This window comes from Meleagris gallopavo, chromosome 2 (assembly GCF_905368555.1).
Source record: "Meleagris gallopavo chromosome 2, MGAL_WU_HG_1.1, whole genome shotgun sequence".
Taxonomy (NCBI): Eukaryota; Metazoa; Chordata; class Aves; order Galliformes; family Phasianidae; genus Meleagris; species Meleagris gallopavo.
In genome coordinates, this window is record NC_139405.1 from 2,160,005 (window position 1) to 2,174,836 (window position 14,832).

At 42.7% G+C, this 14,832-nt stretch overlaps 1 long non-coding RNA gene across 1 annotated transcript; it reads right to left on the minus strand.

Moving 5' to 3' along the window:
• Positions 1-12,850: 12,850 nt before the first annotated feature.
• LOC104909469 (uncharacterized) lies at positions 12,851-14,190 on the minus strand. Its single transcript, XR_014881748.1, has 3 exons — positions 14,063-14,190; positions 13,334-13,418; positions 12,851-13,004 (listed from the first exon to the last, which is right to left on the minus strand). It is a non-coding gene; the product is annotated as an uncharacterized LOC104909469 (long non-coding RNA).
• Between the last annotated feature and the right edge of the window lie 642 nt (positions 14,191-14,832).

Below are 14,832 nucleotides of genomic sequence, written 5' to 3' on the forward strand. Positions count from 1 at the left end.
ATAGCCATGTATTTGTCCTCCATCTCCAGACCTTCTAGTTGAAGAATGGTAAAGTACTGCAGGATAAACTGCGTGATGAAAGCAGCAGAAACAAAATTTTGTACCGTTCCTTTTGGAGTCCTATGTACAGTGAATTAAAGAGGTGCAGAGGGACGAGTTCTAAACTGATATTTCTTATCCGATGATCTCCGGAGGTCCCTCCAACCCCTACAATTCTGTGATTCTGTGGTAATAATTCTAATGAAGTTAACAAAGTACCAACACTGAAAGCTGGATCAGGTTCAGATTCCCACTAGCAATTCTGCATACCACGTTACAGATCTTCTGTTAACCACTACTGAAGTTTCAGACAGTACCTCTTACAGGTACGGAATTACATCCCTGTGTTCCGTATAGCCTTCACTTCACAGAAGCTTCACTGTTTTTCAGGTATAATGAAGTGATGAGCTGTGGAATAAAAAGGAAGAAAATGAGCAGGGTAAGTACCTAGACACCAAGAGACTATATGTATTTATTACTTCAAAGTGAAAACGCAGTGCAGACAGGAAGGGGAAAAGGCTCAGCAAAAGCACTTTCAGCAGAGCAATTTAAAATTATTCACATATTCCTTGGAAAGAATCCATAGCACTTTCATCTGGTAACAGTAGTACTGTGTTAGGAAACAGCACTTAGAAATGTTGGATTAAATAGCTATCTTGTAAAAATCAGGTGGAGGCCATTAGTCCCATTCATCTGTAACCAGCCTTAAAACCCTCCTAAGAAAGCAGAGATATGCAGCAAAGGGCACTGGTGATAAGAAACGAAAGCACAGCTGTCATGATTTTTCTTTTCCAAGGGTAAACTTGGTTGGCCTGATGGCAACACCTGGTTAACAGCTCCAGCTCACCAATGGCTCCACTGCCATGCAGTGCGTGCTTACAGACAGTGGTCACAGAAGGAAACGGTCGGGACCGGGAGAGCCCTTTCTTAGATCCACACTTAACATTTGCAAGTTCATTGTTTTCATCATGCTCCTTCACACCTTGAGAGTCTCTTAAAGCAGCGTAAAGCCAGTAATTTACACACGGAGGTGCTGTATGCATTTTATACGTAGGCAACTTGCAGCACCAAAGTCAACATCCTCACCTGACGTAAAACATAAGTCCGTGGTAATGAGGAGCACAAACGTGTGGGGCCAGATCTGCACAGCAACACTTCATTGAAATAAGTGGAATTTTACAGTTTTAAACAGCTGCCTTCTCCTCCCAGTACTAAGGATTGATACTGCTGGAGAAAGAAAAGAAAGGCAATGTAAGCATGAGCATACCTGGGTGCAGTTTTCACTAGGAACGTGTCAGGAGGCACCGCTGGTGCCAGCTCACTCTCAAACTTTTCAGAGGTCTCAAAAAGATATGTAAAGGAAAGGAGAAGGACATGTAGGTAACGCTTAGTTTTGAATCAGCTGGTCTGGCCCAGAGAGTGCAGATTGCAAACAAAGCAGTATGGGTTGAACAGGAGCACAAACAAACTCCAGCCAGACCAGGCAGAGAGGAAGCTCTGTGGGCTGTAACAGCACAGATTCCCTCTTCAGTAATAGCTGTCACTCCAAATAGCTCCTGAATAGCACGTTCATGAAAATTCCACTGCTAAAATAATAAAGCAAGTAAAATAACGGTCAGAAATACACAAATAAAGAATAAAAATATACCTGCGTGCACATATATACATGTGTGTATGTGTAAAAATATACACAGAGAAGGAAATGTTTCTCAGTTAAGCCCAAAACACCACACAAAGAGAATTTGGTGTTCTTGCAGAGCCTGTGGACAGAAAAAGCCTGGCAACTGTGGTCATTAAAGATATAGAGAAGATTTCTTTAAAAAGCAAGAGGGGAAAACCCAAGAGTCACCAGAGCTCCTTTCATTAGACGGGCCAACTTAATTAATTAATTTGTTGAATTTGCTGCTCTTCTATGCATCGGTGTAAATGCAGACTCAAGAGCAGGAGGCTAGAGGTGATGGGAATGAAGCTCATTAGGAAGCAATAAAGAAGGAAGAGACACCAGAAAATGAATGCTAGTTCATTGGGAGAATTCTTAAAAATGCCATTTGTCTTCATGACACAGAGGGAGAAGAGCTCGGCGAGCCTGTGCATATGGTTAGCTTGCAGAGACCTTTGGCTCCTGCTGGCCTTTGACCTCAGCATTTCAATCAAGGCAGCATGAGGCTGTGAACAGGGCCACCTCTCAGCATCTAGTAACTACAGCTCTTAAAGATCAGGAGCCAAATCCAGAGTAAATAAATATATGTTTCTTAAAGACACCAAATATGGAATTTCAGCAGATTGCAGGTGACTGATACAAATGCTGAAAGTCTGGCACAATACTGATACACATCTGAAAATCCAAGGTCATTTGCACCCTAGCCTTTGGCACACCTTGCCTCCTATATGCTGACATTTCCCACCCTCTGGTCCCCTTTGACCCACAGTCCTTTTTCTGCCCATCTGAGCTCAGCCCACTGCATATTTATTTCCAAATGAACAGGCACAAAGCAACCTGAGCTCCTCACAGAACAATAGTACTGACAGCCCTTTTTACCACAGCTAGAGGTACGGACAGCCTGCTGGTTACAAATCTGTGGAACACATCAGAGATTTTGCAACCAGCATTTATCCTTCTTGCCATCTTTCACACAAACCACGGAGCTGGAGCTGGACTGCTGGGTAGGAAAAAAGAACCGGGCAGGAGCAAAACCCTAAGAACAGCGAGCTGCAGCATTCCCCAGGGAACCAAAGGTTTGGTCCTTCCTTCTCAGAATCATTTCTGCATTCCTGGGGATGAGCAAGAACCTCACCTATTAACAGAAATCTCTCTTCCTAGCCCAGTGCAGAGCTCTCACTGCAGGGCTAGGTTACACACTTGATAAAGAATCAAATCTTACTTTCTTTTATTGCTGCCTGAAACAAATGAAGAAAAAAAAAAAAAAAAAAAAGCTAAGAGTGGAAATTGAAGGAAGGTTCTTTGTCAAAAGCTCTGAAAAGGAGAGAACTCTCCCACATTTCCACAGAAACTTCAGGGTAATTGCTCTGGAACCAGGACACTTTCTCCAGCCAAAATCATAGAACCATAGAATCACAGAATGGCCTGGGTTGCAAAGGAGCACAATGCTCATCCAGTTCCAACCCCCTGCTATGTGCAGGGTCGCCAACCAGCAGCCCAGGCTGCCCAGAGCCACGTCCAGCCTGGCCTTGAATGCCTGCAGGGATGGGTATCTTCACCATATCAAGTGACGGTGCACGTGCATGAGGCTGGAGGAAGGTTGGCACCCCTGGTAAGGAAAGGCTGTGGCTGGGGAGCAGAGATTGGTGCAGAGCTATATCCTGGGCTCAGCCTGAAGGACGCACTCAGAACACACGACTGACCATTGTTGTACCCACATCTAGTCCAGAGAGGCCAGGAGCCACGCTGATGTGAGGAGTCATCCTCCTGTAACTGCAGTTATCAAATTATGCAGTCAGTGTAAGCTGCTTTCCCAGGTGGCTTACCTTCACTTTGTCTCTGACTGCTCCAACACCTTCCTGAAGAAGGTGTTTTCCCCTCTGAGGCTCTCTAAGCAGAGCAGGGGTGGTCATTTTCTGTGCATTTCTTTTGTGTTTCACCTGGCCAGGGGTTGCCAACGGGCACCGGTCACCTCTTTTTCCTCCACTGGGGCACAAGAGCCAGCAATCTTTCCAGAGAAGCTCTACAAGCTGAGACAGGCATATTCCATAAATAAGTCAGACTCAATTATTTTATATCAAAACAGTATCTTAGTGTTTAATGAGTGCAACTGCCAATACAAAGAGTCACGCATTATGAATCACTATTTTCTCCTTCCCAGCACTTTCTAATTTCCTGCTAAGGAGACAAGCTGAATGGGGTCATTAATCTGAATTAGAAATACTGTGACCTGCTCGGCACTTTATCCGCTAACATTTTCTGGCATAGCAGTATAGGATGGGATTTTGTATTTCAGACAACAGTAGGATGTGAGAAATGTAGGCTCTCATTTTAAATAACCTCAGGAAGAAGGGTATTTTTACTAGCAAACTCCTAAGTTTAAATGCAGCATAGGATTCTTTGCCTTGGAGCTTCACAGAAAAGAGCAGACAGCAGATAACATTCTCCTTAAACAAGCTAGCTCAGGGACTTCTCTCCTCAACCTTCCAATTAAATACTGGAGTACTTTTGCATGGAGGAATGAGATCACAAAACAACTATAAAGAGAAATGTAAAAATATGAAAAGAGTATAAGTAACAGCAGTGCTCAGAAAACAAAGGAAGAGCATTGTCCCTGATTTCATTTTCCATTTACAATGCAATTTTCCTCACCTGAGACCTCAAAAGCACTGACAACAGATCTATGCTCCTCAGGCAGAGCTGTGCTCTCAGCTCTACAAGTGTGCTCAAAGACACAAACATGACAGAGCCCTAGGGGTCCGGTATCTGAAAACATCTATGCATTCAAGTTGGGCTTTCTTTTTTTAATCCTACTTTCATTAGACTAAAATGGAAAGTGCAAGCTCTAGTGATGGAGCACAGCCCCATTGTGCGAGGCACAGAATGAACGCAGCCCAACAAAAACAATACACCAGAACTGAGACCGAAGCGCTGCCCGGACCTGTTGCCAGCCGTTCTACAAAGGAATGCACTTCCCTCCAAATAACTTTCCGTAGATGGATAATCCCAGCAAAGTCAGTGGGAGTTTTCCACAGGCCTTAAGCTGCTCCTGGAAACGAGAATTTCCAGCCTGCAGCCCAAGGCCCTGCATTTCCAGAGCTGCTGGCAGCCGCCAGCTGGGGCTCTGCATCGCGAGCAGCAGTGCACAGAGAGGGAAGCGCTGGCAGAGGATGCTGCAGCAAAGGCAGCACGTGCATCTAGCACGACAGGGAGCAGCCAATTCTCACTACAAATTGTTTGGTAATTATTCTCCATTCCCTTGTATACATTTGAGAAGCCAATAAGGTCAGAAGCCAGTAGTAAAACTTTTTTTTCTCTTCTTCAGTAAAGTCATAATTTTCCCCTGCCTATGGCAGTTTTACTATGCCAAGTTCCCTTCAGCATTTAGTTTTACTTAGTTCTAAGTCATCTTTCCTCCGACCCAAACCTCTGCCTCCCAGCGTGTCAAATTTATCATCAGGTTTTGATACCATGCTAGAAAGTTGTATTTTATAGCATAAACAGTTTTCAGTTTTGCAAATCTCACTGCAAAATGGGTATAAAGGCAGACTACGGATTGGAGCCAAGCAAATGAACTCAGTCTGAAGAGATCGGTTTACAGCTGCTCAGATTGCTGTGCTTCAGTTCCTGGCTGTGTGCCCGCCCTCAGGCAGGTGACAAGCACCTGTACTTCAGCATCTTCTCAGCCGGTGCCACAGCAGAGGAGAAGGAGAATCGTTAATTGCCGTGCTCGTGAAGCTTAGAGATATTAAGAAACATACTTTAAAATCGCAGGCTGAGATCGCTCCAGTTTTTGCAGAACAGATTCCTCTGTGAATGTGTGGCATTGCGGGGCCCTCCTCCCTCACCTTTGCGTACCACATGGCGGGACAACCTAACACAAAACGCTGATCCTTGAAGCAAGATGAGCACTGACAGGTGAGCTGATTTCTTCCCTTATCGGACATGAAGGTGTTTACACCATGGGAGAGTTTTCTCTTCAATGCATGCAGATCGCAAACAGTGCAAAAGCCACAGGACAACCGATCTCCTGTTTCTGCTAATGCCTGCTGGTGACAGCAGAGAGGATGGAGCCGGAGAAGATGAAGGTACCTGTATGACTGCCCACCACTTCCTTTCTTCCTAAGTTTACCCTCCCCACGGATCTCTTGTTACTGGGACATTCCCATAGACGATGCAATATTTAATTAAGAGGCATTCTGTGCTGGAAAACATTAAAGAGGACAAAGAGACAGAAACTCCTGTCTTGATTTTATTTTTTTTTTAATTATAATTAAACATCCAGCATCAAAAAAGAGCAGGGTAGCCTTTAAAGTCTGCTTCTACTTAGAAGTAACCTATCTGCTGTATAATCAGATCTGACTTCCTTTGATTCAACAGAAAGAATTGCAAATGGCAGTGCTTACGACCTGTGGCTTGACAACTGTTTTAATATCAGGAAACGACTTGCTATGCACTGTGCCAGCACCGCACCGTGCTCTTTTATTTTTTCCTATTTTCAGTCACTGGCTGTAAAAAAAAATAATAATAAATTACGTTTTGGCAAACAGTAAAGAGAGCAGGAACTGCTGGTCAGCAGTCCTGCTGTTTCAGCAGCCTGGCTCTGCCAGCAGCTTTCAGGAAAGCCACCTCCTCTGCTCAAGCTTTACAGGTTACTGCTGTCACAAAGCCTCGCTCACGGCTGTGCATCCCAGGCCAGGCACACCAGTAGCTCTGCCTTGGCTTTGAGGACTGTCCAAGCAGTCATCTCATTGACCTTCTTTACTGCACACTGCTAACCTCTGAAAAATTTCATTGTTCCTCAAAGAAAACCTCATGATTTTCCACTGACACGTTTCCACTGCTGGGCAGCACCCCTGTCCTCACAGCAGGTCACAAGGCGTTGAGGACAACAAACTCCATCCCCAAATGAATTCCGTGTCCAGTATGAATGGTGACACCCATCAGTACATCCGAAACTCTCTGACATTTCCAAATCCCAATAAAGTAAAGCTGTAACACATTCTAACACTTTTTTTTTTTTTTTTTTTTTTTTTTTCTTACACTGCCATCCTGTTTTTCCAAAGGAAATACAGCAGTTCTTTTCATGGGCTTTTTGAGAGTTTTGGAGGCTGACACGCTGCCATGCAGTAATTCCTAGAAAAAGGAAAGTAGAACAACTGAACATTTGAACTCCCACAAATAACCTCCACAATGATTTTCCACATGACCCAGAAGAATTATTTTTAGAACCAGAAAAGTAGTTTTATCCTCTATTTCCACCTAATCCCTGCAGTGTTGGATAGGACATTCACTAAGGATGAGCGTTATTATTGCTCCGTGATGCATATTTGTTTGGAAAAGCTATAATTCTTAGAAATACCAGCCGTGATGAAGACATGCTGTACTGAGCACTGAGTAACCCATGGGATGAGGCAGCTTCTGCCTCCTGAGAATTTGCAACCAAAGCAGACAAATTAGAGAAAACAAGATGATGGAGTGCACTTTGCAGATAGGGGTTCTTCAGCTTCCAGTTTCATCCCCCATTTGGTGTGAGCAGGCCACCAACCCTGCTGAGCCTTAGGCTCTACTCCAAGTCCAATGACATGTCTATCAAACCTGCAGTGACTGTAATGCCACAGGGAGACACAGAAGGTAGTGCCTTGCACAAGGCACTCATACTTCCCACACAGATTTACTTATTTGCTAATCTCTTATTTCTACAGCTGGAGGACAATCAGCAGCCAACGCCAGATGCTGAGTAAGCAGCTGTTCTGTATGACACGTCACAGAGCTTTCATTTGCATGCTGCAGCAAATGAAGCCATACATTTTATTTACCATAAAAGCCCTTTACTACATATCATATGCCAGAATAACACAAATTCTGGTGCGGGCAACTAAAGTGCATAGCAGCAAATGGTCGTGGAGGAGCTAAGGAGATGTGCACAGTGTGATCTATCAAGTCCCAAGAAAATGCTGCTGCTCTCCACAGATGGGTGATTTTCTTATCAATTAGTTTTTTGGTGGGATACAATAGGGTCTGTGCACTGAAATGCTCTGTTTATGTATTACAGAAGTGTAATGCACATAACAGTGAAATCAAATACAAATGCTCTGCCAAGTAAAAGCCCCACCAAATATCTCAGCAACTATTTTAATAGCAATTTTAGTAGCTAACAGTAAACATAATCCAAATCTATAAGTGCTCATCTATTTCCGATTCCATTTCTAGATCTGGTAACAAGCACTTTGTGGTCTCATCCAAAGTAGTGCAGAATGCCTCAGGAACCTATTGAATGTGACATGTCATCTCTCCTCATGACACCTGTCACACAATGCTGCTTGTTTTAAGTCATTTTCACACAGAAGGTGATGAGGCACTGGAACAGGTTGCCCAAGGAGGCTGTGGGTGCCCCATCCCTGCAGGCATTCAAGGCCAGGCTGGATGTGGCTCTGGGCAGCCTGGGCTGCTGGTTGGTGACCCTGCACACAGCAGGGGGTTGGAACTGGATGAGCATTGAGGTCCTTTTCAACCCAGGCCATTCTGTGATTTGCATTAATGTTCACATTACAGAAGATTAACTCCCTATTCTCCTCATTCTGCGGGTAGAAGCAGCTATGTGATAGACTGTAGGAGTGTTGGATCAGCGTGGAACCACATCTCCTCAACGATGTGCAGGCAGCTCAGGGTGCAACCTACACAAACATTCAGTTACTGTGAGAACACATGGGAATATTCTCAGAACACATCTGACTGACAAAACAAAAACATCCCGTCAGCCCTTCTTCATTTGCCCCCTTCCACGAGCCCTGCTCTGCCCCATCCTGGAGAAAATCAGGTTACTTCTCACACAACCGATGCTGTTGCTGTCGGGTTGTCCTGGCAGGGAGCAGGCTGTGTGAAAGCCAGCACTCGGCAGGGACCAAGCAGATCTGCAGCTGCATCCCCGTGCTGTCCCCAGGTGCTGCCCAGCTCTTGGGAGGTGCATGCTTGAATTTTTCCCAACACCTTCCAGTAGGCATGGTTAGAAAGAAAGCACGAAGCTCAGGGAGCAACAGGGCTCAGAGGCAGTGGGACAGCAGCAGCAAGCGTGAATGCATCCTTTTGCTGCTCTTCAAAAACAACCCGACCTGCATTTCTTTTTAAGAACAAAAGTCACTATCATCAAAAACTCCAATTCTGAAGAGCCCAGGAGAAATTTACCAGCAGCTCAAGCAGTCCTATCCACAGCTCCATGTCTATGTGCAGCATTGACATTCTGGGTTTGATTTGCTTAGAAGGCTCTCGTCATTATCTGATTTCTTTCCCTCCCTCCTGTACTGGGCAGCATGTTCTCATTCAGGCAAATAGCATTTCTGGTTCTTTAATTACAATGCAGCATAATCAGAAACAATTGAGCAGGCATCACCGAGGCACAAGATAGAACAGCTTGTAGCACAAGCCACTGTATTAAGGCTGTGGGCGATTTTCATTTATTTCCTTATTAAGGAACATAAATGAGGCCCTAAATTATTTGGAGATGCTTAAGGAATATAGGTATGAGCACTTGGTGAGTTAATCACATCCAGACAGCGGACTATTGGTAATTTCTTTAATTACAGTACAACTAATCAAACACAGGGAACTCAAAAGAATTGGCTGGTTCCTATGGATTAGGCTGCAGGGGTCCCATCTCATTTCAGCGACTTAACTCACAATTTGAAGCAACGTATTTTCAGCTCCAACTGCAGAACACAAACTAAGCTGCACAGAAGATGGTGAGGTTACTATACCATTTTCTGTGCTTTTATTTAATACGGCTACAGCTGAGGTTTGGTGAAAAGAGAGTATCAGTGATAAGGTTATCGAATGGGGCCTCTTTCTATGCCTTTAGTGCAATGTTTAGCCCTGCTAGAAAAAAAATAAGTTCATAAACTTATTTTATAGCCAACTAGTTTCAACCTTTCTCCAAAAGAGCAAATACAATGATCAAACAATTGCAATTGTATAAACTGCTTCTTTTACCTGTCTTAAGGCATTTCTGTTCAAGACTGAAACTTCCTTTCTTTATATCATTACTTAGTTATGTTTATTTAGGTTTTGTCAAGTTAATTACTGCCATTAGCTTATGATTTTCATCCTAATTGTAATCTAATTCGTTTTCTAATTATTTCAGAAAGACTTTTTCATATTTCTAAAAGTCTTCCTGTAAAATAATTATAAGCTTATGCTTGGCTAGTTCCGACATATAAAAGGAATGAGAGCAGTTAATCAGGAGTGGAAATCAGCTCCTGCTAGAGAAGACCTAAAGAATCTTAAACGCATTCACAGTGACACGTGGAATAATAATTACTTTAACATGGCACTGTAATGGAGGAGGTAACAGAGTATATTACAATGCATGAAAATAATACCCTGTCTTTAATCCAACATATGGTTTTCATGAAAGATGAACTTAAATTACAGAGCAACCATGAAAAAAAAAATAAAAAAGTTGAGCAAGTGAACACAGGGACAGACAATTTACTGCCTTAATATCAATACAGAAGGAGAAATATCTTCCTGGCAAAGCCGATTCACACAAGGATGAAAAGTCAAACTTCAGGGAAATTCCCTTCATTAAACAAAGCCGTTGGAAAGAATGTAAGTGCAGTCCTTTGCTCTCCTGTCTTGAAATAGAAAGGAATTGCTCAAACACTTTCAGATATACCTAGGTTTTCATGGTTAGGCTGTCATTTGTATTTCTGCATCTTGGTTCTCCAGAGAACTTAGTAACTTCCTGCTAAATCTGTTATAGTCCAACTAATTCTCACCTTGAATTTTCTAGGAGCCTGCTGACCTCGGGTACACACAGTTAATTCTTCTTAGCTAATTTGTCTTATCCTTCTTTTCAGCTAATTCAATTACTTCTTGATTAGTGATACAAGACAAGGAAGAAATTAAAACTAGCATAACATTAATGAGCAGCAGCAGGAAATTCACTTAAAGGCTTTCCTTGGGAGAAGCCTTCAGAAGACCCCAATGACACAAGGAGTGAAGGGGATGTCAGTGCTGTGGGACTGGCTGTGCTCTGAAATGCTCACCTGATCTGATCTTGTTCAGGCTATGTGTAGACAACACCAAGTTGAGTGTTGCAGTGGTGCAACAGAGGAAGGTCCCGTCCAGAGGGACCTGGAAATGCTTGGAAAGTGAGCCCATGTGAACCTACAAGGTTCAACAAGGCCAAGTGCAAGCTGTTGCACTTGGGTCAGAGCAATCCCAGATGTGTGTACAGACTGAGAAGATTTCCTTGAGAGCAGCCCTGTGGACAAGGACGTGGGGGTTCTGGGAGACCAAAAGCTTGACGTGATCCAGTAGTATACGCTCATGGAACCAAGCATGTTCCACTTCTGTGCAAACAGAGCTGCCTTCCATGTCTGCTAGTGATCCTGATGATACTGCATCCGTTTTCTAGGAGTCAGAGAAGCAATCAGAGCATTTAAGAAATAATCATTGCATACTGGTTTCTGCAAAGGAATGAGACATTCATTATAAGGTAATTATGGGAGGGACTTTTTCATTACTTTCATAGAAGAAACAGCAATAATAAATTGTAAAGGACAGGTCCCAATCCATCTCTCCATGTTACCTGACTCTCTAGCTACAATTCCCAAGGAAACATCTTCAGATGAATACCAAGTTAGAATAAATTAGCTCTGCCTCTGTTCAGTACAAGACAGTATATTTCCTCTTACAAAAGACAGTTTTAAAACCTTCCTGGAGCAAATGAGTTGAGGAAGAAGCCAGATCTGTGATGGAAGATATAGACCTCTTCCAACTGCTATGAACACCTGTTCCTTTTCGGAGAGTTGTGTAATTTTCCTGAATGCAAATTCCCCAATTAAAAAAAAAGAAAAAGAAAAAATGCAAAGAGGGACACTTCATCATCTCATATAGGTAGATGAAAATCAAAACACCAGTGCCTCAGAAAAGCACCTCAGTGTACACCACCAATAGATAGCTGAAGACTGATCTGACAGTTAACTCAGAAATTTGCTTATTACTGAAGTGTTGGTTTAGGATTAACCAAATTAAGCTGCAGCACTGCATACCAGTCCAAATGTTTTGCTGCAGATGCATTCAAGAGGAGCTTTGCTGGCTACTGAAAGGTTTAATCAAATACATGGAGGCTTCCCAAAATGTTTGAACAGATACTTAGGCAGAGCATTCCTTCTACTAACTGTGCACTTAGTTGTGGTGAGCTAAATGCAGTTTTGCTGCAAAAAGTAGAGTTATAAACAATTCAGAAAGGCATTCTTTTCCACCATTTACAATTGCACATGCACAAAAGCAGTTTACCTGAGGGGGGTAGCATTCATCTAGCTGTCCTTTCAGAGCATATAATGTTGTTATCTTCACCACAACTAAATGATGCTGCACAATGTGATTCCAGATAAAGAGCAATGGGGAAAGCTGTTGAACCCTACAGAAATAATCATGCTGTAAAGATGAAAATGTTTCTTCTATCACAGGCAAAATATAATAAAGAATACTTGCAGCAGGAACAGTGGATGGTGAAAAGGATTTTGCAGTTTGCCACATGGTACTGCAGCCTGAAATACTTCAGCAATCAGAGTAGGAAGGTGTCTCCTGGTGCCACACTCAGAGTCATGCACGTACTCCTCTAGTTAGTAGCTGAAGAGCCAAGTACATCATTGCTTGGGGGGACTTGAACACCAGAGCATGTTTCAAATTAAAAGCTTTACACATTGCCTCAGAATGTATTTTTCTCTAGCAGCAATTTGAGACACCCCACATCCTTCAGTACGGTGCAGTTCTGCTCTCTTAGTGTTCTCTAACATTACCATAAGCTTGACTTAAAAAAGAGACTCCTTCAATCAAACCTTACTTAACAACTGGGCTTTTGGAATTAGAGGATCACCAAAGGACCCAACTTCATGTGACAACATGAATAGAAATTACTTTGGCTTAATGGGAAGTATAAATTCTGATCCATGCGGAAACAACCACCTTGTGCCAAGTGGGTAAGCAGAGCTTACACAGACATTTAATACATATGAAATTCTCAAACCCAATCTTTGAGTTCAAAAATTACCATAGAAATGGAGATGCAGAGTTAAATATGACTGCTTCATGCAATGTCAAGAATTAATTTATTGGTTCAGCCTTGGAAGCACAGTTTTGAGCAACACCTTTTGATTGGGCTCCTCTGCTATTTAAATGGCGTTGCGTATTGATTGAAGAAGTCTGGTCAGCGTTGAGCTGTCACCGCCATGTCCTCACGACGTGTCGCAGCCAAGTATTCCAGGAGCTTCCATGGCAGAGTACCTGCCAGCAGCATCTCCTGCCAACACAAGCGAGGTCCTGTTCAAGCCACATGGTGCCATGCACTGCAGTCATTCTGCATGTAGACCTTGTAGGCCTCACGAGCTCTTTAAGGAACAGCATCTCCTAGCAAAGCACATTCGTAACTCTCCCAGAAACAAGGGTTCCAGTATGACTCCAGTCAAAACCTGCTCCAAAGGAAGGTATGCTTATTTATATTCTGGAGACAGATTTGAGCCCTCAGTATCTTGTTTTCCATATTAACTTCAACAAAGTATGCATTTTCCAAGGCTTGCTAATGAGCCTAGCATACTTAGGAAAAAATTTGAAATATACAAACAAACTCACTGTCAGATGGGTTTTTCCAAGGCCTGGACTGAAGCTCAGGGAAGTAGGAAATAAATGTTATGTCCCTCCAAATCTCTTACAAACTCTGACGAAGAAAAAAGAAAAAACAACCTTGATTCTCAGGCCAAATCTCCCAGCTGCTTTTGACATCAGCCAGATCATGACAGATCTGGCTGAAGAATCAGTTCATTTTTCTAAATCCAGTTCCTTCTCACAAAAATGTTATTTAATAACATTCAAATCCTGCTTATTTTGAGCTTAAAAAACAAACTTTGTTATAAGACAGTGCCTTTTCCTGCAACGCACTTTTCTCATACTGTGATGTTTCTTTTGAAAATAGCACGACTCCGCCAGAAGCAATGCTGTTACTCAGAGATCAGCACGTTTGAGAAGAAAATTAATAATAAAAATAGAATGATAAGGAAACTAAAATGCTGGTGATCAGTAAAACTATCACAGCATGCAAGACAGTAATACTCTAGAAACTATATGTGTGTCATAATACGACTGAAGGGTGAACAACCAATGCAAGCTCCAAACGCCAAATATATAAGTGTCAGTTTTTGAAGGATATATTTCACCACATATCCCATATTTCATCAATGCTAATCAGCACTGAATTCTTAAGGACTCTTCTACCTTCTTGCAGGTGTAACATTTTCAGCAATTCGCCACCTAGCAAACGTTTCTGTTTCCTCTACAAATTCACAAATAACAAGGATTTTATACCTCAGCCGTTGTAAGCAAAATCAGAAACCATTTCTGCACGCAGTTCTTCATGAAATTGTGTAACTTTGGGTTCAAATACACTGTAAGCTGTAATCCAACTCCTCTGAGCATGTTCTCCTCACTGTTCGATTTTTCCTGTCAAAACACACAAAAATAACCATATAGGAACCGAATGTGTTTCTCAGAAATGCATATGCTAGGTTTGCCACAAAGCCTTTTTCCACTCCCAAGATCCATTACTCAAAATAGCCGTAGCTCTGAAGTACTGCCAAAAGACTGGCAAGTCACAAAGCAGCTTTCATATGTGCTCTGTTTCTCACCTCCCAAGTGAGGGTGAAGGGGTCTGGAGAGGTCCTGCTCAGATCAAACCTTTTTTTGCCATGGGTAGCAGAAGCCTGCCTGTATGCAGCTTCTTCCCATAATAAGCTCATCAGTAAGTATGCTGCCTGTGCTGAAAAGAAGTAAATATTATAACTTGTGACATTTTATAAACTTCAGCTGAAGGAATGGGCCTCAGGCAGGGTATCTCTAGTGCCACTGCTTACAATGAGACAGCCACTCCCAGCTCCCAAATCAGAACACACACTTTTGATTGGTGAAAATGTAGGAAACACATTAGAATGCATTACATTAAATCACACCAGCACTTGCAGACTGTTCGTGAAAGGAGAAGCCTACTAAGGCCAAATTGTGTCACCTGAAATGGGGCTTATCATCAGACAAGTAGATTTAGATGAAAACTTGCTTCATCAGACTAAGTTCTCCAGCCA